Below are 19,058 nucleotides of genomic sequence, written 5' to 3'. Positions count from 1 at the left end.
TATGTATATTTAATTCTCCTAGAAAGCCTAGAAATAGGTGTGATGGTTTATTGTATGTTTCAATGTGACTGGGCTAAGTGGTGCTTAGATAGCTGGTAAAATAGTACTTCAAAGTGTGTCCAAGGGTATTTCTGGAAAAGCTTAGCATTTACCATGGTGCACTGAGCAAATCAAACCACCCTTGCCAATGTGAGTGTGCATCATCCTATCCGTTGAGTGCCTGAATAGAATAAAAAGAAAGAGCAAAGGGAAAATCTACTTTCTGCATGAGCTGGAATACCTTTTTCTGCCTTTCAACATTGGCGCTTTTGGTTCTCAAGACTTCTGGTTTGGACTGGAAATACACCAGCAGTTTCCTAGGCCTCCAGCTTGCAGATGCAGATTATGGTACTTCTGAGCCTCCGTAATTGCATGAGATCTTTCCCTACATGTCTCTCTCTCTCTCTCTCTCTCTCTCTCTCTCTCTCTCTCTCTCTCTCTCTATATATATATATATATATATATATATATATATATATACACACACCAGCTTGCAGATGCAGATTATGGTACTTCTGAGCCTCCATAATTGCATGAGATCTTTCCCTACATGTCTTTTTCTATCTCTCTCTCTCTATATATATATTATATATATATAGAGAGAGAGAGAATCCATCATCTATTATATTTTCATTTATTTCGGAACTTGTGTCCTTATTTCATCATCAGTAGTACCACAATGATCTGTTTTGCAGAAATAAAATACATGTGTAATAGAAATTGAGGAGTTTTACCTTTTGCTTTGTCAATTATTCATACTACCACTTAAGAGCCAAAACAGCTCACTGGTTCTTTGATATTATACATGCATTGAAGAAAAATCTAAGAAGTGAACACATGGATCTAATTATTATTATGAGTAAAGAATATGCTCCTTTTTTAGAATTAATTGCACATATGGTTATCTTTGAAACCTTCTTGACAGAAGTCTTTCGTTTCTGCATTAAAGTTGTACTATTACTCTGCAGTTCTTAAACTGAAGTGAGATAACAGAATTAGTAAAGGTTAACTTCATTAGGTCATCTTCTATAGTACAGAGATCACTTTCTTTTATCAATTTGTTTTCTTTTTTGTTCTTTTAACATAAATACGGAAACTGTAATTTTTGCTAACCAAACACATAAAATAAATAGTTGCAGAGAAATTTCTTATTGCTTTATATTATTTTACTAGCTCTTTTCTTTACATAAATTTCAGATCACATATTTTGATATTATTCTCATAAACAAAAATGGTAACTACATAGAGGTGATAGATTAATTAGTTATAAGGTGGTGATCATTTCATATTGCATATGTATATCAAAATATCAAGTGCATACCTTAAATATATGATAGTTTTTATGCCAATGATATCTCAATAAAGCTGTTAATTAATTAATCTCAATAAAGCCAATTCACGATGTTTGTGCAGTTGACTGCTGTAAAAGCCGAATTATAACAAGAGGCAGCTCTAAATTTCCTTTACATTGCTTCCGTATTCAGGTTTGGAAACATCACATAGCTTGCTAAATTTCCAGGGTAAAATTGAGCATGAGATGACATCTAAAGAGACAATTTTTTGAGTCTCTCTCTCAGAAAACGATCACAATTTAGCATGACAATTTTATCTTTCCAGGTTCTATAGTCTGACCAGCATCAATCGTGTGTTGGATGTTTCTCTGTCACCAGCTAAAATGATTCTAATAACTCTCCCAAGGTAACACAAGTGGGAATTCAGTATCAGAAATGTCCAGGCTTTCACTTTCAGAGATTAGTTCTGTAATAAATTCTGCTGACTGATACACTGTCCACTTTTTTGAAGTAATCTTTGACATAAAGAGAAAACAAGCACCTGCCTACCACCTGGCTTTCCCTAACCAGCGAGTTCCGCATTGGTTCACTTGTTTCCGTCTTCTTTTTTTCTTTTTTAAGCTGAAAAAACAAGAGAGGCACTAAGTGGCTGACAGGTTCACTTTTCAATGGCTCGGGATAATTGGAAGGTTCAGAATGCCAAACTCCAGAAGCCATTGAAATTCAGTGTGTATTGCACCATTGGGATTATGGAGAATCTAGATCCCTTATTCTGAGTGTGGTTTCATAGATAAAAATCCTTCCTTGATGAATGGATTCTTTTTCCAGAAATGGACTGCATTGTTTGGCAGCGTTGACAATTCTCTCTGCATGCCGTTGCACTCAGGAGCAAGTGCCTGTTGACTTCCATTACGACTGTCCACTGGATGCACTTATTATGGTCTTATCCAGGAAAAACCAGCAAGGAAGATACAAAAACAGGTTTTGTTTTCAAGTGTGTCCCTAGGATGCTCATTGTTTGTGTCTCAGCCACTGCTTCGGTAGCAAGCTGGCAAACAAACATTTTATTTCATTCAACTAGAGGCAGTCAAATCAACAGTTTGGCTTTTCTAGAGAATGTTATGAATTTTAAAAATTAAACTATGTGACCTCTTACAGACTTAAAGTGTCTTTTTCTATCCCTTTTATTTTTTATAGCTATTTCTTTCTTTGGGAACTCAGGGCTTCATCCATATAGAAATTTTGGAAATGTATTCTCTTTCATACCTCTTTCAATAAACAAAAATAAATTAAGAATTTGCGTTCGGACACTACACAAGGAGAATCCCTCATTTTAAAACAGTAGCTGCATAAGAAAGAATATATAGTACACAATATAATACTGGCACATTATCTGGATGCTGTTGTTTTTATTCTATTTTTTTTCCTAAAAGTTTAAATTTTGGAAATTTACAAATTCTGGCTTCTAACGTCTTTCTTAAGAGCAACAAAACACCGAAATGTGTAATTCCTTCCCAATTAGAAATGATTCAATTCCTCTTCTACCTCATTGCTTCTGTTTGTTTAGTCTTTGAAAACTAAATCAAATTAAATCCTTCCACATTTCACATCACTCAAGCAAAATAGCCAAATGTAACTTCAGCTGATTCAAACATTCACTCTCAGCCCCTTTAAACTTCCAAGAAATACAACTTACCTTATCTTCTCAACCTCTTTGACCTTTCCCAGGGAAGAAGAAAAGAGGTGGGTAATTAGAAGTTATATAACCCTTAACAAAAGTTTTTTCCTAAGTTCAAACAAGTATACAGATTTTTAAATCAACACAGAGACCTGCTACAGTGAGGATTGCCTTCCAGGTTTTAGAGCAGGCAGCTGAGACTCAGAGAACGGTAAAGGCTTACACAAGTTCAGGTGTAATGGTACGTCCCAGCTGTGATTTGAATTTATGTCTTCTGGCCTGCAGAGCTTACCCTATCACTGTACCTCTCTTAGGCTCAAGTCTTTGTTCCTTTAAACCTCTGAATCTGGGCATTTGTAGTTTTATCAACTAAGCGAAAAAGTAATCTCTTTCTCTTAGTGTTTGCAATAATTTAGCGTCTTGTACAATTCTTAAAATATCTGCCAAGGGACCCTTAGAATAGCCATTCAATTTAGATAAACTCCTACACTTGTTTACTTTGTAAGGATGCTTGATGTTCTTAATGGGTGAGTGTGGGTGACTTCGTGCAGGGAGAAAGTACTAAAGTTGTTTCAGCTGTCCACATCAATTTTGAATGCAGCCCATCAGACCTGAAATCCCTGTTATCAAAAGCTATGTACATTGCAAATCGATTTAATTTATTCTGGAGTCGTAAGAGGTGAGAAGTTTGTGTGTGTGTCAGGTTTCCTGGCATAAGCAAAGGGGGTTGGAAAGGCATCGCAGCTCCTATTCATCTCCACATTTATAAATGCTGACCTCCAAGAGGAAGCTCTGTCTGATATAAACCCTACATACCTTGAGTACTTTGGGCTCAGGCGTTAAAGGACATCACTCAAGCTAAATCTCATGGCTACCACCGGACTATGGATCACTGATGAATGAGCCAGCAGTTGAATGTGTAGCAGGCTGTGACGACTTTGCACGGAAATATGAAAATTTATTACCAGCTTGCCACATCAGCGCCTGCCCTGCCTGGTTTCCTGGTTCCCTCCCGGTGGATACTCCCACTCCATCTGACAGTCAAACCCCTCTCGCCCCTCAGTTTCCCCTCCCCCCGCTGAGAATTGATGGTCTAAACTGTCACGGAGTCCTGGCCGTCATTTTTCAAGTGATGTGGTACTCAAGATGATGCCTTTCGAGCAGGGATTTTATTTAGAAGTAGTAGTCTGCGCTGAATTGTTTTCCACATGACCTTGCTAAGGGGGCTAAATGGTGTCCGTCTTGCGTGCTGTGGAATTTGTGCAGCCCCAAAAGTATGCGCGATGGGAGGCTGGGGGGAGAAGGAGGCAAAAGGGGAAGGAGCCGCGGAGAGGAGAGCCGGGGAGAAGAGGAAGGAGGAGAGACCCGGAGAGCGCAGCATCAGGCCGGCAGGCGCCGCCAGCCAATCAGAGGCGCGCTCGGGAGCTGCAGAGACCCAGCCTCGGAGCCCGGGGCTGGAGGTGCGCGGAGCCTGACTCTGCGCTCGCCGAGGACTGCGAGCAGCTGTGCCCAGAGCTCTGGGAAAGTCCCCTCTTTGCTTCTTAATTTAAGTTCCTTTCCACCAGTTAGGGCAAGTCAGCCAAGGTAAGGCTTCAATAAATGACACTTTACTCTGTAGGGACATGAATATGTTTGCGTACAGCGGGGCCGCTTTACCCAGTTCTGAGTCAAAACAAGACTGGGTGAAATCTTCCTCTCAGATGGGTTGCACAGGATCGAGGGCTAAGGGGAAAGTTGTCGCTGATGCCGGCTGCCTGCTCGCTGGGGTACGTTTGGATTTTCTTATGCAGGAATGCTGCCGTAGAGCCTATCGAATGCGTCTCCGAACCAGCTGCGTGTCTGTTTATGTTTATCTGTGGCTGTGCTGTTGTCTTCCCTGAAGAAGTTGGAAGGATACTCTGCAAGGCACATTGGAATAGGGATGGCATCAGTATAAGCTGTCATTTATGTCTGTCTGTAAAAGTGAGGGACGCATGGTCAGATTAGAAACAGGGGCACTGAAATTGAATTTTCGATAGGGCTTTTTTAAATTATTGCCTTTCTAGTATCCTCTAAAATTACGTGATTTCTGAGCACCCAAACTGCAGCAGCACAAGCCTCATTTTTCTTCTTTCATTTATTTTTTTCTTCCCGCGATTCCCTTCCGTAAATGCTTATTAAAGCTTAGGATGAAACTTTTGCTTATTTTAAAGGGCACTTATAAATGATGCATGAAAAAAAAATTAGGTAGGCTCCTGTGATCAGGATCACACTTTATTTATGTTTGTTAACTCTCATTCATTTCTCTTTCTTAACTTCTTGAGTGTGGAAATAACTATTATTTTGTCTTAATTTTTATATCTTCAAAACAAGGTAAAATTATGCTTATGCGTATGTGTGTGTTGTGTGTACAGAGGTGGCTCCAGGCAAACCTCTCATATGTAACAGGTGAAAAAAATAGAATTTTATTAGCTAGGGCTATTAAAATATTTTTATTTCAATGTCTCATTGCATTTCATGATGTCATCAAGAATAAATGTGCTTTGCTTTTTCCCTGTTGGAAGTCAAGAAAAAATAAAATAAAAATCTTAGCTAAAAGTATTATGGTTTTTGGTTAGCTCAGGTGATGGCATCACTGCTTTGAGCCGAGAGACAGATCAGAGAAAGATTCTGTTATTCAGCCAAAAACACTAACTACAGGCTCTGACTGTGTTTTCAAACCTTTATTTTTCACTCTGGGATCACCCACAGATTTTTCAAAGCAGGGCGCTTTGCTTCTGCAATAATTGTTCTTTTATTTTAGTGTATTTGTCTTATCAGAGGAAATGCTTAATTCTAAATCAAGAGTTTGAGGTCCAGCCTAGATCTTATATATACCTTGTTGGGATGTGGGAGGAAGAAGGTAGGATGTGATACTAGTAGATAATTAGTTTCATTGTGTAACACCCTGGTCCTATCACGAATTATGATTGCAGTTTCCCTCAAGCCTCCTGTTATTTATTTAATTCTGGATATCTTAATAATAAATTAACCTGGTATAGGCCAACCCATGTACTTCCTTCAGAAGATATTCCCTTAGTGGGCCTTGGTGGGTATTTTATTAACCATACTGCTGATGCTTTTTCTCGGAGATAGCCAACTTAAGAAAGCAAACCAACAAACAAAATGGAACTGACACCAATGGTCAAGATTGATTGCCTATCTGTCAACAATGGGAGGTAGAAAATGAGCATTGGCTATTATACATGCAACAGATATACGCAACTGAAGATAACTCAGTAGCAAAGGGGAATAGAATAGTGAAAGGACACTGTCAGGAAACTCTAGCTGTAACTGTATCCAGTGCAGGCTGATTCTAATTAGCTATAGCAGTCACAAGAATGAGCAATAGCAACCAGTGCTAGAGTGAAGTCCATCCATTGCACAATTTGGAAATTATTATTCCTTTCAATGAGTGATTTCAAATAGATATAGTGGACTTGTGAAAATGAGTCATTTATTCCAACTTTATGCATTATTTAGATGAAAGCTGCTATATATAGTAAATATAAAGTACTTTTTGTCCCATTGGCTGACATAAATAGCATTATTAGGCTTTGCATTGATTTTTGTAGTCTGATGAATGCAATCCACGTTTGCAAGATTTTGTGTCCCAACAGTCCTGTATTTACCTTATTGAACAGAAGTATACCTTAAGTATCTGCAACCTGACTTAATTGTCTTTCAGACTCTAAAGATGCATGTAACACTTCAACAGAGCTAAGATAAAACATATTGAACTTATTGACCAGGAAAAACTTACTTCTTTTGAATCCATAGATCTGACACAGTGTCTGGTGAAGAATGAGAGAGACTGAGGCATTAAAGACAGAGCATGTATATGGTGTTCTTTTTCTTTTTTCTTTTTTTTTTTAATTAGTAGAGAACTTTAAGCCCTAATGTGCTTAATTGTATTCCTTCATTATTCTTGCTTTATACATATCTATAGGACTACATTCTAGATTCAGCCTTCTTAACCTTGGTACTGTTGATATTGTGAGCTCTGTAATTCTCGTGGGGGACTTTTCTGTGTATTGTAGGCTCTTGAGTAGCATACCTATTCTCTACCCACTAGATCCCAGTAGTAGCACCTCCAACTGTGTCAATAAAAAAATTTCTCCATATATTGTTAACTATCCCCTGGGGAGGGTGTAAAATTGCACTGAGAGCCACCGCTCAGTGCAATTTTGAGCCGTGGTTCTCAGTGCAATTTTGAGAACCACTCAGTGGGAACCACTGCTCTAAGCTGAAAGGATGTATACAGAAGAAGACTCATGCACATGCTGTTTGAGTAGGCAACTGCCCAGTACAGTTGGGTGCTCTACAGGTAAATCCCCTCCTTTTGCTTTGATCATGAATGGATCATCAACTTGTAGGTGTTTTAATAGATCCCTCACACAATACTGTGGAAGATTTTCCAGTAAACTGAGAAATGAGAACTATATTATTATATGCTAATATTTTGGGGATAAGAGGAAATGAAAACTGACAGTATAAATGTTGAGGTTGAAGACAAATATCACTTCAATTTTTTTCACCTGATCCTTTAATATAAATAATGAATAAAAGACATGGATTCTTTCTTCTCTATCATTGCTTCTACTATTATACTTCTGGAGTTTGTATACATGTGGGTTGTAGGGAGGGAGTGTTCACTCTAATTATTCTATGTGCTTGGAGTAGTTTGTAGTTTCTAGTGTTTAAAGACTCCAGAAGTAAAATGAAAACATTTTGATTTAAAAGGTACAATTGTAGACAGGTGGTAAGGTGTTGCACAGTGGAAAACAACTGAGCTTAATGATTTGAAGACATGGCAGAAGGTGGATACTGTCATGGATTCATGTGTCGTGCATATCCAATTTGTAGACCATTTTCTTTATCCATAAAAGGCAATGATAATAGGTGTAAAAATTCAACATACAACATTTTATAATGGCTTGTAATTTGTAAAGATCTACACTAATGTTGGTAAATTATCTTGGATTCAATGTCTTTGGTGATTTGTTTGATCAGAATTGATTAAGCATGCTAAGCCTTTCAGTTATTCTAGTGTGGTTAAACATCATCTACAAGAAGGGTTACTATCCTGTTACATTATGTTCATGGATGAAAGTGAACATCTAAATTTCTAATATTTTGAAATCTAAAATTTGAAATCTATGATTTAAGATTATGAATACGCCTCAATTATTTTTATTTCCATACTTCCTCATATTATCCACATTTACAATTCGTTGTAAAAATGTAGACATAGAAAACATAGAATGTGACTTGAGATTTACTCTTAAACAGTAACCGTTACCAATGTTTGGTATATATTTTAAAAATAATTTTTCAATGAATAGATCAATATGGATATATATATATATATATACACACACACACAACTAGAATTACATATATAATTTAGAAAGATATAGTGATACAGATAGAGAGGCATACAGTCACAGAAACACATGTGCACAGATATATACTTAAATAAAATAAATATAATTTCATAATATTACATGTAACTAATCTTATAGTATGTTTGTCTTCCATGTGAATACTGGAGAGGATACATGATTTTGTGAGTCTAGTGTGCCATTAGGCGTGGGTCTGATGCTTAGTTCAATGTTAAAGACATCCATTTGTTTACAGATCACTCATTAGGTCAGGGTACTTTTGAATTGGTGGGTGTCCCTGCCATATTTAGTATTATGCATTGTGATTAGTGCATATGATTGCATAGATGTACTAACGTTTATTTAAATAATTCCTTATTACAATATTTTTAAATGACAAAGAGAAGGCCAAGAAAGTTAAATAATTAAGAACCTGTATCACAGCTGGTAGTATTTTGACTTTTAAGTGTGGTACATGTTCCGGGAAGCTGTTTCTGGGAAAATGAATAGATAGAGAGGAAATGTAGGAACAGGTGTAAGAGGAGCATTGGTCCTAGTGCACCCTGACATGCTCGGATGTTGCTTCTGTAGATACTGGAAAGTTCGGGCCACATACATTTAGAACATTTCTTGGTAGGTCTGAGAACAAAATGAACAAAGTTTGATCCCTAAAAATATTGAGTGAAATATTTGCTTTAATCAGTGTCTTCAATGCCAGGACTATGTCTTCTTCAAGATTTTACTCAAAGCACATGGAATGTGATAGATGAATTGCTGGTGAAATAAATTCAAGATGTACGGATGCCTCCATTGAAAGGGAATTCAACTATCATTTCTATTTCATATTATGTTTAGATGATTATAAGGATTCTCAAATAGGCATTTATTGCCATTATTTTGAGGCCTTTAGGGATTAATACAGATGCTTTATATATGACTTATATGTAACTATGCACAATTAGTTTTTACTGATAATTTCATTTGATCTAGTTATTTTTAGTCTACCTGAGTTTAAAAGTATTCTAAGTAAAAATATCTAGGTTAGATCCACAGTTACCAATGTGATATAAATGAGATAGGATGCCATTTTAATCCATTGAATAACACAGTTATGATCAAAGATTTACTTACACTTACTCCTGCATGGTGGAAGTGAAAATCAGTCTATCATTTTTTTATTGCAGTCTATCAATTTTAAAAAGCAATTTGCAGCCCATTGTGAGAGATAGGAAAGGGTAGACTCCCTTATATAAAATCTGTGGGAATAAATTAGGAAATAATTAAAAATATCACAAAAATGAAGAAACTCCCTAATAAGTTAAAATCAATTTAATAATTTGAATCAAACAAAGATAAATGCATGGCAATTAAATATAATTCATTAAGCTTGATACTAGAGTTTATGTATGCTATGATTTAAAAAAATTTTTTTTATTGCATTTTAGGTTTTGGGGTACATGTGAAAAACATGCAAGATTGTTGCATAGGTGCATACGTGGCAGTGTGATTTGCTGCCTTCCTCCCCTTCATCTATATGTGGCATTTCTCCCCATGCTATCTCTCCCCAACTCCCCACCCCACGCTGTGCCCCCCACTCGCCCCCAACAGACCCCAGTGTATAGTGCTCCCCTCCCTGTGTCCATGTGTTCCCATTGTTCAACACCCGTCTATGAGTGAGAACATGCGATGTTTGATTTTGTGTTCTTGTGTCAGTTTGCTGAGAATGATGGTTTCCGGGTTCATCCATGTCCCTACAAAGGACGCGAACTCATCGTTTTTGATGGCTGCATAATATTCCATGGTGTATATGTGCCACATTTTTCCTGTCCAGTCTATCATCGATGGGCATTTGGGTTGGTTCCAGGTCTTTGCTATTGTAAACTGTGCTGCAATGAACATTCATGTGCATGTGTCTTTATTGTAGAACGATTTATGATCCTTTGGATATATACCCAGTAATGGGATTGCTGGGTCAAATGGAATTTCTATTTCTAGGTCCTTGAGGAATCGCCACACTGTCTTCCACAATGGTTGAACTAATTTACACTCCCACCAACAGTGTAAAAGTGTTCCTATTTCTCCACATCCTCTCCAGCATCTGTTGTCTCCAGATTTTTTCATGATTGCCGTTCTAACTGGCGTGAGATGGTATCTCAATGTAGTTTTGATTTGCATTTCTCTAATGACCAGTAATGATGAGCATTTTTTCATATGCTTGTTGGCCTCATGTATGTCTTCTTTTGTAAAGTATCTGTTCAATCCTTCACCCATTTTTAAATGGGCTTGTTTGTTTTTTCTTGTAAATCTGTTTTAGTTCATTGTAAATTCTGGATATCAGCCCTTTGTCAGATGGGTAGGCTGCAAAAATTTTTTCCCATTCTGTTGGTTGCCGATTCACTCTATTGACTGTTTCTTTCACCATGCAGAAGCTGTGGAGTTTGATTAGGTCCCGTTTGTCTATTTTGGCTTTTGTTGCCAATGCTTTTGGTGTTTTGGTCATATTTTGAGAGAAAAATGTGAGCTTCCCAGATTTTTCTGTATTGTTTACATTATCTTTATCTTTTAATATATCATTAGTAGTTTTTAGGTGCAATATGTGATATAATTTGAATAAGACATGACAGCATATATGAAAATATATTTTGGTTGTAGTTAATTTTGCTGTTATGGAGGACCCACTTTTTGAGTCATTTATTCTATTTAACTTAGCAATACATGGGAAAGAATCATATGATTGAAATTGTAAATAAACCAGTTCCCAAAGACCAATCAGTAAAGTTTTTACTTTGGTAACTAAAATTCTACTTGTAGAAATTTTTTATATTTTTAAAACACAAGTCCAGTTACGTATTGAATTATATTTTACCTGTTACATAGTAAATTAAAAGCTTATGTTTATTTATTCATGGAGGTTGTAATCTATTTGGGAAGAAAGCTGGTAAATGCGGGTGTAATTAATATTTTATAGTATTTGTAGAAAATTGCTATTTGGCTAGGAAGCCCTTACTAAGAAGAATACTTTGAATAAGGACTGGGAGGAAGTGTGGATATGAACCATGTTGATACCTCAGGAATCATATTCCAGGGAGAGTGAAAAGCAAGTGCAAAAGTCCTAGGGAAGGAGCACACCTGGCCTATTTGACACATAACAAGAACAGCAGAGCCGAGGGAAGTAACTAAAATGGAGTGTTATGGTCTGAGTGTGTCCCCCAAAATTCATGTGTTGGAAACTTAACCTCCAATGCAACAGTATTGGGAAGTGGTGTCTTTTGGAAGGTGCTGAGGTCATGAGGGTGTGAATTACAGCCCTTATTAAGAGGGTTTTTGGGAGTGGGTTCATTTTCTCTTGCCACCACATGAAGACCCAGCAAGAAAGTCCTCACCAGATGCCAGTGTCTCAATCCAGGACTTATTCTTAATCTCCACAGTTGAACTGTCAGAAAATAAATTTCTGTTCTTTATACATTATTCTGTCTGTGGTATTTTGTTATGGAAGCACCAAATGAACTAAGAAGTAGCATATAGGAGGTGAAAATGTTAAGAAATAATAGAAACCAGATCATGTGTAGATTCTGTAGATTTGTATAAGTACTTGGATTTTTCCCACAAGAGCATGGGTAGCATTTGATCATTCTGAGCAGAGAGTTGACATTATCTGATGTATATTTCAACAAGAAACTCTTGCCCCTGTTGCAGATAGACTGAAGAGGAGCAAGAACAGAAACAGGGAGCCAGCTACAGATCTATCCCAGGAATTCTGAGGAGAGATGACGGTGTCTGCAGCAGATTGACAGCAGCGGAGATTGAGAGAAAAGGTTTGATTCTATATTTATCATGATAATAAAGTTGGCGATACTGTTTAAGATATAAGTCTGATGAGGGAAAGTGATGGTAAAGGATAAATTGTGATTTTTGTATCCTAAACAATGAGAGGGATGCAATTGATATTCCCTAAGAAGCAAAATAACTGAGGAGAATCAACTTGGGCAGGAAAAGGAGAGAGGCAGTAGAAATAAAGACCTGACTTTTGCACATTTATAGATTGAGATGTGGGGATAAAATGGAGTCGATGGAATATGCAACCGTGGAGTTACAGGGAGAGCTGTGTGCTACAGGGATAAAATAAAAATTCATATGAAATATTAGATTGCACTTAAAGTGAAGAGACTGAATATGAGAGAAAATGTTAAAAACATAAGGGCCAGGAACCAGAGCAATGAACACCTATAGATCGAAAAGATAAGAAACTAGTAACTAAAGAGTAGCTGTAGTGGGAGGAGGAAGCTCCAGTGCGAGATTATCTCGAAGCCTGGGAAGATGGATTTCAAGGAAGACACGGTCTTGAAATACATTTAAATTATGAAAATGGAAACTCACAAATACATATGAATATATATTAAACATATATTTAGGGGAAATTTTAAGTATAAACAATTTATTTTCTTAATTATAAAAATGTTCACCTTAGAAAACTTTTTACAGTTGCTTACTTCTTCCGACGTGTATATTTATGAAACTCATTCTATATTCAAAGTGATTCCATTTGTTTGTGTCGTCTATGATTTTTTTCAGCAGTGTTATGTAGTTTTCCTTGTAGAGGTCTTTTACCTCCTTGGTTAGCTCTATTCCTAAGGTTTGTTGTTGTTGTTGTTGTTGTTGTTTTTGCTATTGTAAAAGGGGAAAAGGGGTTGAGTTCGTGATTTGATTCTCTGCTTGGTCGCTGTTGGTGTATAGAACTACTGATTTGTATACATTAATTTTGTATCTGGAAACTTTGTCGAATTCTTTTTTTAGTTCTAGGAGCTTTCTGAAGTAGTCTTTTGGGTTTTCTAGGTAAACAATCGTATCATCAGCAAACAGTGACAGTTTGACTTCTTCTGTACCAATTTTGATGCACTTAATTTCCTTCTCTTGTCTGATTGCTGTGGCTAGGGCTTCCATTACTATGTTGAAGTGGAGTGGTGAGAGTGGGCATCCTTGTCTTGTTCCAGATGTCAGAGGGAATGCTTTCAACTTTTCCCCATTCAGTATTATGTTAGCTGTGGGTTTGTCATAGATGGCTTTTATTACATCAATGTGAGTTCAATATTAGAAACAAATGGAACATTCTTGATGCCACAAAAACAAATATTGCCACAAATTACTGGTTTAATCATCTGTGTATTTTATTAGTCAATATACTTACTATCTTCTATTATATTTATTATGTTTACCTAAATTGGATGTTATAATGATTGCTTTTTCAGATCTGACTAGTTTGCAACATAAAATATATCTCATTTAGTACTAATTCTTTTACAATGTTGTTTCCTGTCAACCCCAATTTATCTTATAAATGATTATAATAAGAGAAAAGTAGTCCAGATATGAAGTTTCCCCCAGCCAAGATATCAATTAAAAGACTGTATGTTTTTACTTTGCCATTTCCTAGTGATTTATGCCCAGACTTTGAAGTGCAAGATAAATCATTAGGAACCAAGATAAAAATCTCCAGTTTCAGCAGAATGTCTGAGGTGATTAGTAAGTTGTGAAACTGATATTTAAGCAAATATTTAAGCAAGATTATTTCAGTATTGTTCATGCCAATTAAAGTATTCTTTCATATAACTATCCCAAGACACACACACACACACACACACACACACACACACACACACACATTCCATCCCCACCAACAATCACCTAATGGTTTTATAATCATACTGTTTATTAATATAAAGAGGGAATAATCAGCTTGATTAACTAGTTCCTTATCATTCAAGCTTCACTCAGAATATTTACATTCTAAGATAAATTAGGTGACGTAGCTCTGTAACTCACTCTATGAGCAAAGTTACAACAATACTTCAAACATGTTAATGTATAAGTGCTACATGTAAGTACCTTGAATGCTGGTGTGGTAGGCAGAAGAAAGGTCCCCAAGGTGTTCACATCCTAATCCCTGCAACTTGTGATTATATTACATGGCAACAGAGGGTTATGGTTGCAGATGAAATTAAAGTTGCCAATTAGAGAACCTAAAGTTGGGGAATGATCCTGTATAAACTTGGTGGCCCAATGTAATTCCAAGGGTCTTTAAAAGTCAAAGAGGGAGGAAGGGAGGAGGACAGTGATCCCATGTGAGAAGGACTCAATCTGATTTTGCTGGTTTGGTATATGAAGGAAGAAGGCCAAGTGCTTTGGTCAGAGTCCAGAAACTAGAAAAGATAAAGGAAATGGATTCTCCCCTAGTGCCTCTAGAACAGAACATATCCACACTAACACTTTGATTTTAGCTCAGTTGAGACTTATGTCAGACTTCTTACCAACAGAGCTGCAAGATAATAACTGTTTCTTTAAACCACTAAATGTGTGGTGTTTTTTTAGCAGCAATAGGAAACTAATAAAACTAGCATATTGAGGTATATGAAGTTCTTGCATTTATATAAACAGCACATCATATGAATTTTCCAAGGAGAAGCACAGAATGTTATTTAATCTATAATAATTATACGATTGATCTGGAATTCTTATGTTCTTCAAAATTAAATTGATGAGAAAGTCGTATGAAACCCAGAGGTTAGTTTCCTGAAAGATGTTAGTTTCTTTAAAAAGAAGGTACACTTTATTCCTAATGAAAGAAACCAATTTATCCAACCTAATGAATATATTCTTATCTACAGTAATTATATTGTCTTACTGTTTATGTGAGTTTATTGAACTTCCAGTTCCTGTGTCCAAATGTGATTAAAATAGTATTGAATTATTTTGTACAGTCCTAGGTAAATTATTCAATTATTCATCTATGCAAACAACAAACAAAGTAAAATATAGAATATGTTGCAAAATAAGCATATTACCCTCTCTGCTTTTTACTTTTGTAGTGCAGGAAATAATTACTCAACTTTTGTACAATATCATTTTTTAAAAAGTAGAATAAATCATAATAAAATATTCTATAGCTCAATTAAAAATGTAACCTGGTATAATAAACAAAGTTTGGCTTAGAATGAGAATATAGAAATCTATTTGTGTTTACTGAGCAAACTAATTTTTAACTAAGTGACTAGGATGTTGCTTAACCTTCTCTAAACTGCAAAATAGGGAAAAATTTACCCTCTCAGATAGCCCTATCTCACATTTAAATCATAACAGCTATGAAAATGTTCATAGAAAAATGTCAAACAAATTTCAATGGTATAAAAAAATAAAAGAATGGATTAAGGCAAATAATTAATTAAATTTGGCTAATATCAATTTTCTTTCTTTCTTTAATATGTCCCATGGATATTGTTTGCTTACACCTGGTTGTAAAATCCCTCTTTAGTATGTGATTCTAAAAGCAGTCATACGACTTGCCCACCTGCATGTGAAACAATCCTAGACACGATGGAGTATGCAAATAGAGTGACATGTGCCAGATTTCTTTAATCTGGTTTATCAGTGATCTTGGAAACACTGACACAAGTTGTTCATCTGAGTTTCCATATTCTTTATCAGAGTGTCTCATTCAAATAATTGAATTCTAGGTAGTAAAAAACCTGCAAATGAGCCAAGGCATTGGGGAATAACTTCAGCTAAGTGCAAAGCCTGTGAAAGCACCAGTTTGCTGAGATTACGTCAGCATCTGATCTGCTTCCAAAGAGCCTGGCTGGGTACTCAGAAGCAGAACCAACTCCCAATCACGTGTTCATTTCTGACACGCAGGAAACGCCATTGTATTTTTCCCTTACATGTTTTACTTTCTGAATCATTGTTTTTGTACTTTTAATTTCTTAAGTGACAGGTGTTTATTGTAGCAAATCAAATTATACTTGGTCTCCCTTTCTTCAGTCTCCACTGAGCTGAAATGTCTACAAATTGGATATCCACAAATGAATACTTTGTTTATCCATTTGCACCTTTTTCCATACACCTGAAAAACATATATATGTAAACATGCATACATTAATTTTATTCAGCTTTTTAAAAATCAAATATTATTTAACCCATGCTACTCTACTTAATCCTTACTTAATATTCAATCATTAAAATCTCTACAAAACAATGTATCAGTTTGATGCTTTATGTCTTCATTTTTGCCTCCTAACTCATTTTCACCCGTTTCTTTCTTTATATCCTGTCATGCTGCCATGTTAGTCTTATCCTTTGAAATTTGTAGATATTCTTTCGTTTTCCTATTTTCAACTCTATATCATTATATTTCTAACAATCTTATTCCTTTTCTCTGCCACTCTAGATTCTACTAGTCTTCCTAATCCTTCCAATCCCCTCCAGTCCTCATTAATCCTTTTTCAAAGAATATCTACCTTCCTTATACTACTAAAGAATATGCCTAAACAATAGAGCCATCTATTCTCTGAAACCCCTCAGTAAGTCCAAATTTCTTCCCTGAAATGTTACAGTTGATGATGTTCAATTAGTGATTTTTCTTTTTTTTTTCTTTTTTTTTCAATTAGTGATTTTTCAAGACTGTTGAAAGGCCATAACTATTAGTTGACTACCATGTCCACTCTGTACTGAAACAACGTAGTGTGTGCATGTGTGTGTGTGTGTGTGTGTGTGTATAGCAAATGTATTTTTCCCCTCAATTATTTCTTCTGTAATTATGGAAATTGCCAGAATCTGTGAGCTTTTTGCATTGTCTATGATACCTAAAGACCTTTTCTTCTAGATCTTTTTAATGTATTATGTAAAGTACAGTTTAAAATAGTTTTTTTCATAGTTTTTAAACAGAATTTATGAACATTTAATTAAGAATACTTTGAGATATTTAACACTCACTCAGGTAATAAAAGGGAAAAGAACTATGAAACAACAGGAATCAATAGAATATGAGTTTCACTGGGTTGAAATCCCCTAAGTATGAATCACCCTTTCAGATGAGGTGCTCTCGCCAACTTCAGAGGCAGCTCCTGTGTGACTGTGACTCTGGAAATATGTAACCGTTAGGAATAGCTTGTTTCTCTGAGAAAGCATCTCACTCCATTTTCAGTCCAGTGCTAAAGAGGATTTAATGTGTATGCAAAAAGGTATTTTTAACACTTAAATTTGGTATTAGCATCCTGGATGTGCTGACTCTTCCAACTGTAAAATTGTGCTTTCAGAAAGAAGTAAACTAGGACACTTTGTCAGCATCCTAGAAGTGGTACCCATTCTTTTACTAAAAGAAATGCCAAACATTTAAAATGAAAAAGTAAAACACTAACTCAGTGGAATAGCCAGATTGTTCTAATCGATAAACTCCACAAGAATAGTCTGATCTTAGCTAATATGTGTTTATGTCTCTTATTTGTTACCAACTTCAAGAAAGTATTTGTAAAAATTTGATTCCCTTAGAGACATAAAATATTTAAAATAAAAATTGCTTCAAACCAAATTGTGTTTAATTGTTATTGATCTTTCTGCCCTAACTAAATCCTCAGCCTAGACCTTGCCTTTCCTTGAAAATACATTCATTCAGATATCTTTTATAGTACACATTTCTCCTACAAACTCCATTACTATCTTGTCTTCATATTTATTTTTCATCTAGTACCACTTGATTTTTTTCCAATATATTGAATTTTATTTAAAAATAACTACATAAGAAAATTACAGTTTTATGAAATTTAAAAGTGTATCATTTTGGCAAAATCAGTTTCAATGTACAAAAATTTTTAAAAATGTAACAGAATTTTTGTTAAGTATCATGTGGAGACACAGTATACTGAAAAAAATCATAGAAATTAGTTAAGAAAAATGGATACTTTGAACTCAGGTTTTTATATAAAGTATTGATTCAGTTAATATTATATTTATATAATGTTTCATTTATAATTTACTTGTGTATGTGTAGTCAACCATGTAAACTGCCAGTTTTTTATGGAACCTCAATATGTAGTAATCATTTTTTATATAAAATCTCCTTCTTGGCCTACTGCACCGGAGGGTAGGTAGATATTATTAACTTCATTTTGTAGAAGAGTAAATTTGAGTTGCAGAAGTTTACTGATGACCTTACAGGGCCCACTTACCTAAAAGCAGCCGGGTCAGAATGGAGCATTCCCAACTGTCCTCTTCCATCCATAATGGCCCTTCACCGGCCAGCACCCACACCCCCTGCACCCTGGATCCCAGCTGATGGGCTTGCTTCACATTTCAGAAATAAATTTGCTAAATCAATGAGACAGTGACAAGCTCATGTCACTTCCACTAATCTATATGAACCAATATTCTGATCTCTTGTCTCTGTTCAAACTATAATGACGGACAATGCCAGCTATATCTGCACTTCCTTCTCAGAGTTCTGTCCCCATACCCTCCCTGACTCATCTCCTTAATTAGCCTCATCATCAGATTATCACTCTCTAATGGTCCTTCTCATAAGTGTGCTTTGGAAACTTCTTTTTTTTTCCCCTAGAGACAAGGTCTCATTCTGTAGCCCAGGCTGGAGTGCAATGGCGTGATCTTGGCTCACTGCAACCTCTGCCTCCTGGATTCAAGCAATTCCCCTGCCTCAGCCTCCCGAGTAGCTGGGATTACAGGCCACATGACCACACCTGGCTAAGTTTTGTATTTTAGTAGAGATGGGGTTTCACCCTTGGCAAGGCTGGTCTTTAATGCCTGAACTCAAGTGATCTGCCCGCCTTGGCCTTCCAAATTGCTGGAAACTTCCATCTTTAAAAC

General features: G+C 36.0%; 1 protein-coding gene across 12 annotated transcripts in view; it reads left to right on the top strand.

The window, feature by feature from the left end:
- Positions 1-19,058, top strand: part of CDH18 (cadherin 18) — a 1,109,085-nt gene that overhangs the window by 561,338 nt on the left and 528,689 nt on the right. For 8 of the 12 annotated variants that reach the window (XM_064375899.1, XM_064375898.1, XM_064375888.1 and 5 more), the window contains one exon: positions 12,108-12,226. The gene's annotated coding sequence lies outside the window, so the exon portion shown is untranslated. Of the gene's footprint in view, positions 1-4,467; positions 4,594-4,695; positions 4,776-12,107; positions 12,227-19,058 lie in introns of those variants that run through there. The other 4 variants (XM_064375893.1, XM_064375900.1, XM_064375895.1 and 1 more) reach the window with 4 other exon arrangements.

The sequence above is a fragment of the Aotus nancymaae genome, unplaced genomic scaffold, assembly GCF_030222135.1.
Source record: "Aotus nancymaae isolate 86718 unplaced genomic scaffold, 86718_ANA_hifiasm-v0.15.2.pri h1tg000014l, whole genome shotgun sequence".
In the NCBI taxonomy this organism is placed as follows: Eukaryota; Metazoa; Chordata; class Mammalia; order Primates; family Aotidae; genus Aotus; species Aotus nancymaae.
This window is presented reverse-complemented; position numbering and strand designations above follow the sequence as displayed.